The 13,941-nt window shown below is 59.0% G+C and overlaps 1 pseudogene; it reads right to left on the bottom strand.

Moving 5' to 3' along the window:
* Positions 1 to 6,848: 6,848 nt before the first annotated feature.
* LOC139603728 (serine/threonine-protein kinase pim-1-like) lies at positions 6,849 to 9,792 on the bottom strand (annotated as a pseudogene).
* Between the last annotated feature and the right edge of the window lie 4,149 nt (positions 9,793 to 13,941).

Raw genomic sequence — 13,941 nt, 5'->3', positions numbered from 1 at the left:
GGGCTGCCTGGCTGCTGCTGGCTAGTGGCAGTGGGCAGAGGCAGAGCTGGCAGCCAGCTCAGGTCCCCACTGCTGCCCAGGCCCCCGTGCTGTGTCTGAGACCCCCCTGAGACAGAGCTCTAACCCCACAGAGCTGCTTTCACCATGTGGAAGAGCATCATGTGCTCGCCCAGGACTGCAGAGCCGGCGCTGCTGATCCTCCTGCATGTGCTGGGCAGCTGGCCCAAGCACAGCACGTGCACCTCCGATGGGGACAAAAGGGGTGTCTTTGTCCTGGCTGTGAGTTTCTCTAACTGGCCTTTGCTGGCCCCAAGGCCGCCTCTCCAGCGGCTCTCCATCCTCCTTCCCCCACTGCATCTCCCTGCCGCAGGCACTGGCCTGAAACCTGGCCCAGGCGCAGCTTCAGGCCCAGCAGGCCCCGTGCTCCCCCTGCCAAGGTCTCTCCAGGCCTCTCCCTGCCAAGCTCGAGCCCTGCCACACGGACACCTGGGCACTGAGCGCTGTCTCGGGGACTTTGTCCTTTGCAGGCAACCGTGGTGATGTGGAAGATCCTCCAGGTGCCCTGTGTCCCACATATGGTGATGGTCTATTTCCCCCGCCTCTTTGTGCATCTGCTCTCCCAAGTGTTCTTCAGCACTCTGGATATGCCAGAGGAGGTCGATGCCTTCTGGAAGGGATGCCAGGAGGAATACGGCCTTGCCACCAGCCCCAACAGGTGCTCCATCCCACTCCTCCTGTCCCTGCCATGTCCCTGGCCAGGAGCCAGTGCTCCCAGTGTCACCTGGGCTTTGCTGTGCACGCAGGTTTGCAGTGCGGACCCTGAAGTGCCTGCTCTGCCGCATGCAGCACCAGGATGTGGTGGTGGCAATGGAAGGCAATTGTGGCTGGGACACGCTGCTGTGTGCTGACACCCACCACTATGCCGTGGGTCTGCTGGCCAGGTGAGAGCCCCTTCTCCCCACAGCCTCTGACATTTGTGCTCCGGGCCCAGGGAGCTCCACACAGTCCCTGTGGTTGTGGCTCAGAGGGCCTTGTCATTGAGGGATGGCCAAGCAGACTGGAAAAGGCTGGCAGAGGAGGGTGCCCAGCAGCAGCTGCCTCCCTAATAGCCCAGGGCCCCTTGCAGGATGCTGGGGAAAGAGCAGAGCTCTGTGCGTCAGTCCTGGCAGAGCTTTGTCCCCCTGGCCCACAGGCTTGGCTCCTTTTTCTCCTGCCAGGGAGATGTGCTGTGTCTCCATCCCCTTGTGCTCCCGCATCGCTCGCTACCTGCTGCGGCTTCTCAGCACACAGGAGCCACGCTGGGAGCTGCCCGGCCTGGCCTTCCTTGTGGAGGTGAGCCTGATGGCCAGCGCTGCCTGGCTCAGCTGCCTGCCAGCTCTCTGCCCTCTCACAGCCGCAGCTGCCTGGGACGGTGCCCGCGCCCTGTGCTGCTGCCTGGGTCCAGGCCTGTGCGGCTCCGGGCTGCTGCCGGCCGGCTCCCCTGTCACTGCCCTGTGCCTTTCAGGTCCTCCAGTTCCTGGACTTGAGTCAACGTGGTGCTAACAGAGTCCTGCGAATCTTGTCAAGGCAGCTGCAGAGTGAGTGCAGAGAGAGGCGTCGCCTGGCGCTCAGGGCCCTTCTCGAGCTCATTGAGGAGCCCTTCATGGTGAGAAAGGGGCAGCGGCTGAGGCTGAGCTGGGGAATGCAGTCGCTTGGGCTTGGCAGGGCTTTGGGCGCTGGGGCAGCTGCTCCCAGCTCTCCCGCCTCCCAGTTCAGCTGCCCCAGTGCTTGGGGACAGGCCTTTGGCCTCTGGGCCCTGCGGCAGCAGGATGGCATTTCACAAACTTGTCTTCTGCACAGACCAAAAAAATGTGGAGCCTGACTGAAAGTCTTGTGCAGTTCCTGTGGGATGCAGATGGAGAGATAGTTTTCATGACAGTCATGCTACTCAGCTTTATCATCTTGGACAACGACACGCTGATGCCCGGCCCCATCACACTGCAGCTGCTTGAGGCGCTCCTGCCACTCTTTGACCACGTAAGGCTCACTGCCCCCAGCCACGGCCACTGGCTGCTGCCCGCACACTGTGTCCTGTGCATTTGCAGGCCTGCGCCAAGCTGAGCCCCGTGCAGCCGCAATGCTGAGCTCTTGTCTTCTTGCTTCCATACAGAACAATTGGCAGGTTCAGCTGATCTCCATCCTGCTCTTCCGAACGTTGGTGACTCTTCCACAGGAAAGGGAAAAAAAGGCCCTGAAGACACCCCTGCGCCAGAGCCTGCTGCCCCTCTTCTTCCACTGCCATGATGGCAATCGGCTTGTGGCACAGGTGAGGACTCGTGGGCTGCTGCTGTCCCCCTGGCAGGGGGCTCGGCTGCCTCCTGGCCTGGTGCCTGCGGGGCTGCAGCCTCCTGCAGGCCTTGGCCCAGGGACCCGGGTCCTGCGCCCTGGGCTCTGGGGCCAACTCCGCGTCTCTGCTGCTCTCCAGGCTTCTGGGAAAACGCTGCTTTGTGTGGCCAAGTTCCTGAAGAGGAAGGATCTTGAAAGACTGGTGAAGAGCCAGAATCTGTGGAAGTTCAGCGAGTGCCTGGTAAGGAGGGCCTGGAAGCCCCAGGCTCAGCCCAGAGAAGCCCCCTGAGGGCGGTGCAGGCAGTGCCCGGCCCAGGGGCTGAGCCCGTGCCAAGCCTTCCCTCCTGCCGCTCTCTCCAGCTGGCAGAGGACAGCAGCAGAGCGGCCGAGCACATGCGCCGGGCCCTGCCCTACCTGCAGAGCCCACAGGAGTCCCTGTGAGCGGCAGCCATTAGGTTCACGGGTGAGCCACGAGCCCGGGCTCCCTCCCCGGCCCGGCCCGCCGCAGCTCGGCCCCAGCCCCGCCTGCTGCCCCGGCAGCGCCAGATGGGCCCGGCGCCGTGGAGCCCCGCCTGGCCTGGGCATTGCTGCTGCCGCCCTCAGGCAGCCGTGCCCTGGGGCGGCAGCGTGCGCCAAGGGCCCGGGCTGAGCCCCTCCGGGCCAGCAGCCCGTGTGGCCACAGCGCCGGCAGCGCCGCTGGCAGGGAGCTGTGCCGCTGGCGCCCTCACAGGCTCTGTGTTCACAGGGATGGCCGCGTGGCACCTGAGGGGGAAGAAGGAAGAGCTCCGGCTCATCTGCAACGGTGAGTGAGGCCAGCGGGGGCTGCCGGGGGAGTTGCAAGCCCTGCCCCGGCTGCCGAGGGCTCTGCTCCCTGTGCGCACCAGGACCGGCGTGGGCAGAGCACACAGAGATTTCAGGGCCACCCGGGGCATTTGTGGCCAGCAGCTTCGGGCTGGTCCCGTTGGTGCCTGCTCCCTCCTGGCCATGACTAGAGACGGCTGCCATGGCCCTGCCAGGGCACTCTCCTCGGCTCCCCGCAGATGCGGCATCTGACCATGGCTCTGTCCCTCTCTCTTTCAGCCCTTCAACACCTGACAGAGGACACCAGCAGTGCCGTGTCAGACGTGGCACTTGCAACATTGCATGTCCTCCAGGCACTGCAGAGTGAGCCATATTCCGTCTTCCAGAGGCTGCAAGATCAGCTCTGCAGGGCATGGACGACTCGGCCTCGTCTCTCAGCGCTCGGCTGGCTGCGCTGCTGCAGCTCTGCAGAGAGCTGATGCCAGAGGCTCTGTCTGCTGGGACCACCTGAGCCAGGGGGAATTTTCCATTTCTTTCAGATTGTTCTTTTCTTCCTTTTGTTTTTTCTTTAGTATATGAATATAGAGTTTGTTACAATACACAGACTCCCAGGAGCTTTCTTTTGCTACCCAGGCTCTGCAGGGCTTAGGGGAAGAGGGGGACAAGGGTGCCTGGGCTCGGCCAGCTGCCCAGGCGTGCAGTGTTGCAGGGAAAATGGCCAGAAGCCCCTTGGCCTTTGGTGGTTCTGCGGAAGCCTTTGTGCTGGTGACAGAGCGGCTGGGCAGGGCCCGGAGCTGCGGGGATCCCTGTGAGAGCGGTGCCTGGAGATGGCCACAAGCCCTGTGCCAGGCAGGAAGCGCCCTCTGTGTCCTCCTGCCCGTGTGCTGCTGGCTGGATTGCTGAGGGCTCCCGGCTGCCTCTGGATGGGGCTCCTCTGGAGCTGCTGTGGGGCTGCGGCGCTGCTGCCGGGCAGCTTGGCCGGGCTGGGGCAGCCCCTGAGAGGATGGGGCCATGAAGGGATGAGGGGCTTGGAAGCCCTGACAGGACATGGCAGTGGGAAGGCACGAGGGGGATGTGTGAGGGAGTGGGTGGCTGTAACATTGGCTGGAGGGGGAGTGGGTTGGAGACACTCACCCTGATATTCATGTGGCAAACAGAGAGCGTTTATTCTCAAGCCCTTTCTTCTAAAGGCCCTTTGAAAAACCCAGTGTGGATATTGCCATTGCTGTGATCTCTATGCCTTGTCAGATTCTGGCCAGTGAAATGCTGCAGCCCTGGGAGAGATGTGACTGGGCGAGGCCCCTGGCAGTCAAACCAGGGCTGGTGCATTCACACAGCCCGAGCCAGCCTGCACTGTGACACACGGCAACAGAGTGCAAGGCACAGCTCCGGGTGCTCCCCAGGAACCTCAGCTCTGGGAGCACTGTCTGCCCCAAGCTCCAAGGGCTGCAGTGGGAGCCCGGCTGGGCTCTGCCCTGGGGCCATCCTGCAGGGACAGCTGGACACAGGGAGCATTCCCTTGCCACAAACAGCCAAGCCAGGGCTGCAGGGCAGCTGCTGCAGCCCGGACTGCACTGTTGTGTGCTGTGCTCTGGGGCTGGGGCTCCCCGCACAGGGCACTGGGCTGGTGTGCCACAGGAGACAGAGAAGCTTCAGCTTCAGCCTAATTGAGGTGGGTGCGTGGACTGGGAAGAGTGGGGAGGCTCAAGGGGATGCACAGAGCTCATCCTGCTGCAAGGACGAGGAAAAGGGAGAGGGAGCTCAGCAGTGAGGAGAGCTGAGGGCTGGAGAGCAGCTCTGAATGACACTAAAATCCCACTGGACCTCTGAGACATTGCTGCTCCTCAGCCAGTGACAGGATGAGTCCCTAAACCTGGGGCTCTGCCTTCCTCATGGTGAGGGGCACCAAGGAAGGCAACAGTGTGATGGACACTGCAATGGGCTGGGAACTCACTGGGGAAAAGAGGGAGCAGTTGGGAAGTAAAAGGCAGGTGGAGGAGAGAACTGTTCAGAGAAGGGCTGAGCTACAACTTGAGCAAGATGAAAAATGTCATTTGGGGGTCATCCCAGATTGATTTCATTTCAGATGTTACTGAACAAGTTTATTTTCTGGGGGGTGTCATGTTTTCCCTTGGAGCTGTACACTCTGCAAACTTGAGCTGTGCTGCCAAAATGCTCAAGCAAGTCTGTGCTGCAGGTCACACCATTTCTTCTTTGGCTGATTCTGGCCCAGGGCTGAGCTCCAGCAGAGCCCTGGCAGAGCCCAGAGCAGCCTCAGCAGCCGCAGAGCCCAGCTGCAAGGAGAGAAAGCAGAAACCGCCCGTCAGCTGAAGGCTCCTGTGCCCTTGTCCCAGCCGCCCGCGGTGCCCAGGCCATGCTGGCCGTGCTCAGAGCGGTGCCCAGAGCTGCCCATCCCTGCGGCCTTTGGCACAGAGCAGGAGGGCAGGACATGTGCCCAGCCTGCAGCCAGCCACGGCACATCCAGCCCTCAGCAGCTGCCCAGAGCAGGATGCTCCTGTGCTCGCTGCCATCTCCCAAAAGCTCTGATCCCACCCTGCCAAGCAGACGGGGACCCACCTCACGCCCTCCCCCACTGGAAGAAAAGCTGCTCCCAAACGATGTCCTCAGCCTTCTCCAAGGGCACGGCCCATCCACGCCGCAGCTGCTCCCAAGCACTTCCCAATCCAGACTGGAGCCCACCTGGAACGCTTCCTCTAGGAAAACATACAACAAATTATTGAAAATAAATTACAGACAAAGGGGCAAACAAGAAAAAAGATAAAAAATCTTATCTCTGCCAGGGGCTTGAGGAAGGCCCAACCCCTGCATGCCAGGGAAAAACCCACCCACGGGTGAGGGAAGCCCAGGCTTTCTCCCTTCCCCCTGCACTGCCCCCCACAATAACGGTAACCCCAAAGCAAACAAGGGCAGTGGAGCAGCCCAAGCCCTTCCTTGCCTGCACAGCAAAGCAGCCCCTGCACAGCTTCTGGAGTCCCACCTCTGCTCCCACCATGGGGCTTTGTTTGTGTCGGGCTGGCTGCCCCAGCCCCAACCCCAGCCCGGGGCACGGTGGCTGCTGGGGGCTGTTGGCAGGGCCAGGAGCCCACTCCCATTTTGTACCCACCCCAGCCCATGACACAGCCCTGCCAAAAGCAGCTGGGCAGCGGCTGAAGGATCAGCTGCACCCGCCCCAGCAAAGGGGGAAGCTTTGGTTCCTGGCCAGGCTGTGCAATGCCCAAATCTGGGAGCATCCCCCTGCGTCTGGACTCATCTGCAAATTCCCTGTGGAGCCTGGCTTTGAAGAAGGTGCCCCAATCAAAGTCCATCATGTTCAGCTGGCCAGTGGCCAGGTCCAGGAAGAGGTTGTCATCCTTGATGTCATCCTCGCTGTCTCCAGCAGCAGCAGCCCCACCTGGTACAGCTTCTCCAGGGGCTCCTTCTCCTTCCCTGGGCTGAGACCAGGCTCTCAGGGTTCTGCCCAGGGCCCCAGCTGTCAGGGAACCAGGACAAGCAAAACCAGCTCAGATGGCAGCCACCAGTGCTGGGCAGAGCAGCTCAGCTCCAGCACAAGGGCTGCGTGTTCCCATCTGATGAGCCCTGGGCAGTGACACGGGCAGGACAAAAAAGTCTGGGTTCCTTTGCTACTCATTGCCCAGGCATGTGTGGAACTGTAACTCACCAGGGCCCTGCATCAAAGTGTGCCTGTGGCTCTCTCCCTTCTTCTAGGGCAGATGAATATCCTGCATCCAAGGATGACAGAGCAGCTCTTCCAATGAGGGCCTTTCCAAGTTCAGCATGGATAAACACCACCTGATCAGATCTTGGCACTCTGGGCACAGAAACCAGAAACCACCAGGCAGTTGGAGAAGGCTCCTGTTGGCTTTGCCCCACTATTCCTGTCCCCACGCCTTGCTGGATGTGCTCAGAGCTGGGCCTAAACTCTCCCATAAATTCCCTGTTTTTGAGGAGAGCAGGAGAGCAGGACATGTGCCACCTCCTCAGCAGCTGCCAGAGCGGGATGCCCATGAGCCCGCTGCTGTCTCCCAGCACTAGGATTCCCCCCGTGGCCAGAGATGAGGATCCACCTTGAGAGAGCCCTTGTGGCAGCGAGAGCTGATGGTCCCAGCTGATGTTCTGGCCCCTCCTGAAAGGGTGCTCCCCACAGACCATCTGGTGCAGCAGGATGCCCAGGGACCAGATGGTAGCTGGCTTGCCATAGTACCAGCCAAAGTGGCTCCATTCCGGGGGGCTGTATGACCGTGTTCCTATGGAATACAGATGGAGTTCAGCAGGGGGATGCTGCTGCTCCCAGAGCCTGGCCCCAGCATCCCTGGGCGTGCAGGGGCTGCCCCAGTGGCACACGGGGTGACCCACTGCATTCTGACCAGCACCTGGGACTTGTGCACAGACTTGGGGTTGGAAGAGAAGCCACTGGTGCTGGAAGAGGGCTGTGGAAACCCAGGCAAGGCCCAACCATGACAAGGAAAAACCCACTCAGTGCTGGTGAAAAACCATGCTGTTATGAATTCAAATGAGGCCAGATTTTGAGAAGGAAATAGGTTCTCATTTATCAAAACAAACTACAGAGGACAGGGAGTTTGAGATAAGCCCAAACTCCCACCCAACAACCCAAAGATAACAACATGTCCCAAACACACTGGGTTCCCCCCCATACAGTACATCCCTCAGAAGGAGAAGAACCCCAACCCATCCAAACCCTCATTTTATAACCCCTCTCGGGTCCAGGATTGGTGGGGTCTGGATCCGCACGTTGATTGGTCATTTTCCGGTGTTCTCATTGGTCCTTATCGATATTCATTCTGGACCAATCATTTTCTCAGGGCGTCGAATGATTGGTCAAGTCCCCTGTCCAATCACCTCCCGCCCCCCTTCGACTATTGCCCCCACCAAACCCTGGACCTCCCCTCCCCAGGTCCCACAACAAACACCCATCAACTCACCCCAAAACAACAATTCCCAACGCAGCCCCAGTGCAACACAAATTGAACACCATTTATAACAATGCCCTCATCCTCCCTGCCTTCATTGCCCCAAAAACATTATGAACCCAAAGCAAACCAGGTGAGTGGAGCAGTCCAAGCCCTTTCTCACCTGCACACCAAACTGGCTGGGGCTCAGGTTCTACCCCCCGTCTCTGCTACCCCACCCACGGGTGTTTTTGTTGGGCTGTCCCAGCCCCAGCCCCAGTCCTGGGCAAAGTGGTGGGCAAAAGCTGCCAGCAGGGCTGGAAGCTGGCTCCCCACTCAGCCCTGCTCAAAAGCAACTCCGCTGAAATCTCAGTACCATGAAGGGCAGCAAAAGAGAGAATCCCTGCTGCCACACCCAGCTTGGGCTGTGAGATGTTGGGCCATGAGATTCCGGGACCAGGAGCACACCCCTGCATGGGCTCACCTGCAAAGTGAGTGTAGGCTGTCTCTGCAGGTAGGTGCCACAGCCAAAGTCGATCAATTTGGCCTGCCCAGTGTGCAGGTCAAGCAGGATGTTCTCTGGTTTGATGTCCCTGTGCAGGACCCTGCAGCTGGTGCAGTGCCGCACGGCCTCCAGCACCTGGCGGAACAGCTCCCGCGCCACCTCCTCGGGCAGGAAGCCCCGTGCCCCAATGAAACGCTGCAGGTCCTGACACTGCTCCAGGCGCTCCAGCACCATCAAGATGTCGTTGGGGAGCTCAAGGCACTCCAGCAGCTGGACCACACCAGGGAAGCCAGTGGACACCTTGGCCAGCAGCACGATCTCCAGCAGGGCCCTGCTGCTGTCGGGCTGCGGGAGGAGCACGATGCCGTCAGTGGGGCTGATGCCGTGCCGGGGCTCGGGGAGCCCTCAGCCAGCCCGGGATGCTCTGTGCCCTGTGCTGGCCCCACGCCTGCTCTCCCTTGGGGCATCCTGGTAGCTTCCACCCTGCCGGGGCTCAGGTCATCCCCGCCTGGCACGGCCCAGCTGCTGCCGCTGGCCCCGCTCACTCACCAGCTCGCCCCAGTGCCGGACGCGCTTCCGTGGCACCCTTTTGATGGCCACCTGCAAGCCAAGGGCAGCAGCGGGCTCAGCTCGCCGCCCGCCCTGCCCAGACCCATCCTCCGGCCTCCTCCTCCTCCTTGTCCGCCCCCTCCTCCTGCGCCCGCCGCTGGCCCCGCCACTCACCGGGGCGCTGTCCTAGAGCCGCGTGGCCGCGAAGACGCTGCCGAAGCCGCCGCGCCCCAGCAGCGAGCCCAGCCTGTCCTGCTCTTTCAGGCCCTGCTGCGCCTTCCCTGTCGGCGGGACGCAGCTGTCAGCGCTCGGCCCGGGGCCAGCAAGGGCCCCCGAGCGCCCCTCAAGCGCCCCGGGCCAGCCATTCCCAGGCGTTCGCTCCCGGGAACGGGACAGCGGCGGCTCGGGGCCGGCGGCCACGCTGCCGAGCAGCAGAGCTCGGGCTGGGCAAGCCGCAGTGGCCGCCTGTGCCCTCTGTGGGGCCCGGGAGGAGCCGGGGCCGGGGCCGGGCTCGGGCCAGTGGAGCCAAAGGGAGGTGATGCCGCCCCAGCCCCAGGCTCTGATGCCCGCCCAGCAGCGCCAGCGCCAGCACGGCCAGAGCCGGCCGGAGGCGAGACCGCGGCGGGACGCCCGGGGCCGGGCACGGGGCAGCCCCGCCCGGGGCTGGGGGTGGGCCGGGGGCATGGGGAGAGAGAGACTGGGAGAGGAGGGTCACTGGGAAAGGGAGAGCGGGACAGGGTACGGGACTGCGGGAGAGGGAGAGGAGAAGCGAGAGGGAGTCAACAAAGTCGCTTCTTTCGCTGCTTTCGCTGCTGCTGCCGCTGCTGCCGCTGCAACTGAAGCTCTGGGGCCGTTTGTCCCTGTGTCCGTTTGTCCGCTGCCCGCTCACCCCCGCTCCGAGCCCCGCGCTCCCCTGGGGCAGCCCCTGAGCCTGTCCAAACACGGGAACTTTGCCCTGTTCAGCCAAGACCCAGAGTCTGGACTCCTGCACAGCGGCACAGGAATCCCCTCAGTCGCTGCTGTGCATTGTCCCAGCTGAGGGTCAAACACTATTGGAGTGCATTCCCTGAATGCAGAATTTGTTCTTGACCCAAGCACTGCACTTATCTCGCCAGCAGTGCTTTCCAAAAAAAATAATAAAAAAAAAAAAGCAGAGGAAGGCAAACTGTGTATAGCTCATGGTATTTGACAGTGTCTAAAACATGCCAAGTCATGGATCTTAGAGGTGAGATCCATTTGGAATTAATGGGATGGAGAAATAATGCAAAGGGGAGCATAAAAATAAACAGAGAAAACATCTTGGTTTGTTTCTTTCTGTTTTCATTTCATTTCCTAAAAACTGTTTCAGTTCTTCCAGAATCTTGTCCACAGTCCTGTTTGGTCTTTCCAAGAACCTTTCCTGGAGAACCAGGTGCAGCTTCTGTCACAAGATGTGCCACCAACTGCAGCTTCTCTTGGCTTTTCACACCTTGCATGCAGCAGGACTCCTGCAGCAAAGCAGGACAAATGTTTGAAGAACTGTACAGCTTGTTCTTTCTTTTCCTTGTGGGCTGGGCAATTGTGCCATTGGTGAGGTTTTCATTGTTACTGTTCTACCCTAAGAAAACATGATGGGCTCCCAGGAATTGTTAGGGAATGCAAGCCTGACTGAATGCAGAGAAAGAATCTCCAGAGCCTGCAGCCAGAAATGGAGAGCTGTGTGATAATCATTCCAACATCCCCTGGGACATCTTGAAAGTGATGTAGAAGATGAAAATGGGCTGACATAGGGAGTTTGTTTCAGTGTTCAGTTCAGGTGCTTCTACATCTCCTGCACTGATATAAAACAAGAGAACAATCAGTTCATGAAAGGCATCAGAACAAGCTGGACCTCTCAGGAGATGACTGAAAGAATGTGAAAAGGAGAAATGCAGGGAATGACTTAGTAAGCTTTGGCTGTACAAAGGATCATTTTTCCTAATAATTTCCAATCCATTCCCTCTGCTTTTGTCCTTCCTAACAAGGCCATTTTCATCCCAGATTCCCCATGAAATGGGAACCCTGAGCTTGTGGAAGTGTCTGAAAGATGCCCTGTTCCTCTGCAGGGACACTGAGGCTGAGGCAGGAGCCTGAGCCCTCTCTGGGGCAGCCTCCTCCGAGCTGGAATTTGTGCTGTGCTGGGAGAGGAGGAGGAGGGGGCGAGCGCTGGCGCTGTGTGGCAGGAGCAGGAGGTTTGGGCCGCAGGACATTCCGTCTGCGCCGCTGCCCCGCAATGGGCGGCCGTGCCCGGGGCTCTGGGCCTGGCCCCGCGTGTGCTGAGCTCCCGACACTGTGGGAGCTCCCCGGGCTGGGCTCAGCTTCCCGCTGGGCCTGGGCAGCAGGCTGGGCTCCAGCTGGGACCAGCAGCAGCTGGAAATACCTCTGGGCATCTCCATTTGCTGCTGCTGCTGCTCAGAAGAGACAATGAAGTGAGCCGAGAAGTTCTGGTTTCTCTTTCTCCTGGTGGATTCTTTCATTTGATTTGACATTCTTGAGGCAATTTCTGTGATGGCCTCTGTCAGTTGATTCTATTTCAGCAGCAGCAGCAGCAGGGCTGTGTTTGAGCACTGCAAATGTGGCCTGTGCGGCTGCTTTAATTCTCTTTGACTTTGTGCTCAGGAACTTGAGAGCATTTCAAGATCTGCTAATCATGATGCCTATGACCAAAAGCCTGAGTTCACCTATTGCCGGCTGGGGGCTATGTACAAATCACCAACAGGACGAGACTGCTGAGGAATGTGTCTCGAGCTGTTTATTTTCCAGCATCAGTCTCATTACATGGTTATGACAATGGGAAGATGCCTGCAGCTCGTGTCCTCAGCAGCAAAGAACTCAATGTTACAACTTACTTTAAAAGTTTTTTTACCAATCCCACAAAGCAAAAGCATATTGACGGTAGTTCCATCCAACCACTATAAGCACAGGTACCTTTGGTTAAAACAATGCTTGCTTATTTTGAGTACAATACATGCTTGCAAGCCTTAAAACACAATGCACAGAGCTCAAGCTAAGAACTTCCTAATATCTCACTAGATATACTTCTCTGTAGCTTAGGGAGTTAGTCTACCAAGCGTTAATACAAAAACCATTGTTCTATTTGTCCTTACTTTCTACTTCTATTATAACTTTTCTGCTGACAAATCTTATGGCTACCGCTTAGCTCTAATCACAGTTCTGCTGTCTCTGAGGTCTGCCTTTTGCAGCTTTCTCAAAACCCTCTGATTTTAAGGATTCCAAAATTCACTGTCACAAAAGCACTCTGGGTAGCGCTGATCGAAAAAGGCAATTGCAGTTTTACAGATAAATTTCAAGTGGCAAGCAGAAGAGGGGCAAGAGCAGCCATGATCTCCAATTCCCAAAGGCAAAGGCAGCAGCAGCCTCCTGCTGTCACCTCAGGGTGAGTAAAACAGTGCTGAAAACAGCGCTGGAACCCGATCCTTTCTTTCTCTGAGGGCTGGCTCAGGGCAGCACAGGCGGGCCCTGAGGAGTCAGGGCTGTGTGTGGGTGATTGCTGCTCTAGTCCAGAATTGAGCTGGAAAAAGCCCTTGGGAGCCGAGGCAGGAGCAGGTGGGAAGGGGCCGGCGCTGCTGCTGCTCCTGGCCGGGAGCCCCGGCTGGGCCGGGCCGGCGCCCCCTGCGCTGCGGCTGCTGCAGCTGCCAGAGCCGGGCGGGACTCGGGGACAGGGAACGGACACGGGGGGACAGCAAAGGCCTGGCGGCTGCAGGGATGGTGGTGCTCGGGCCAGTGCCAGCACAGAGCTTCAGCCCGCAGTTAACCCCGAGGGAAACGCTGGGGAAAGGCTCCATTTCAGCCTTTCTGCACTCGTGGCTGTGAAGGGACCGAAATAAAAGGAGAACAAGCAGGGCCTGACCCCTACTCCTTTTGGAGGAGCCCCAGGCCTGTGGCTGTGAGTGGCCATGAGGGGCTGTGAAGGGCTGAGAGGGGCCTTGAGAGGCTGAGAGGGGCTGTGAGGGGCAGTGAGGGGCCATGAGGGGCTGTGAACTGTGATGTATTGTGAGGGTCATGAGAGGCCATGAGGGGCTGTTGGGGACCCTGAGGGGTAAACGGTCTCTGAGAGGCTGTGAGAGGCCAGGCGCCTTATGGAACAAAGGATTCATTATGACACTCTGGAGACAAGAAGACTGTTGTTTGCATATGGAACCCTATGGAACCAAAAGTCCATTGTGACATTCTGGGACCTCATGGAACCATGGAGACCATTAGGACACTTCTGGACCCACTGGAACCAAGGGGCCATTGTGACACTGCAAGGCCTCGTTTAACCAAGGGCTCATTGTAGCATGGCAGGGCCTCATGGAATCAAGGGGATCGTAATGGGGCTCCATGAGACCACGGGGACATTTTAACTCTGTGGAACCAAGGAGACCATTGTGACACTACAGGGCTGCATGGAACTAAGAACTGATGTGACAGTGAGGGGCCCAGTGGAATCAAGAGGCCATTCCATATTTCAGGGCCTCATGGAACCAAGGAGCCCTTGTGACACTGCAGGGCCTCATGGAATCTTGGAGACCATTATGGCACCTTTAGGCTTTGTTGAATCAAGGGGCTCTGCAGGGCCTTGTGGAACCAAGGAGCTCTTTGTGACACTACAGGGACTTGAGAAAGCAATGAGAACATTCTGGCACCCTGAGTCCCCATGGCACCAAGGGGCCAGTGTGACACCATAGGTCCTCATGAAAGCAAGGGGCCAGTGTGACACAGCCAGGCTTTGTGGAACCAAGGCTCCATTGTGATCCTGGGGAGCCCAATAGAACCAAGGCTCCATTGTGCCATTGTGCATTTCCATGGAAC

The sequence above is a fragment of the Agelaius tricolor genome, unplaced genomic scaffold (assembly GCF_023055355.1).
Source record: "Agelaius tricolor isolate 1412-34295 unplaced genomic scaffold, bAgeTri1.0.p SCAF_40, whole genome shotgun sequence".
Taxonomy (NCBI): domain Eukaryota; kingdom Metazoa; phylum Chordata; class Aves; order Passeriformes; family Icteridae; genus Agelaius; species Agelaius tricolor.
This window is presented reverse-complemented; position numbering and strand designations above follow the sequence as displayed.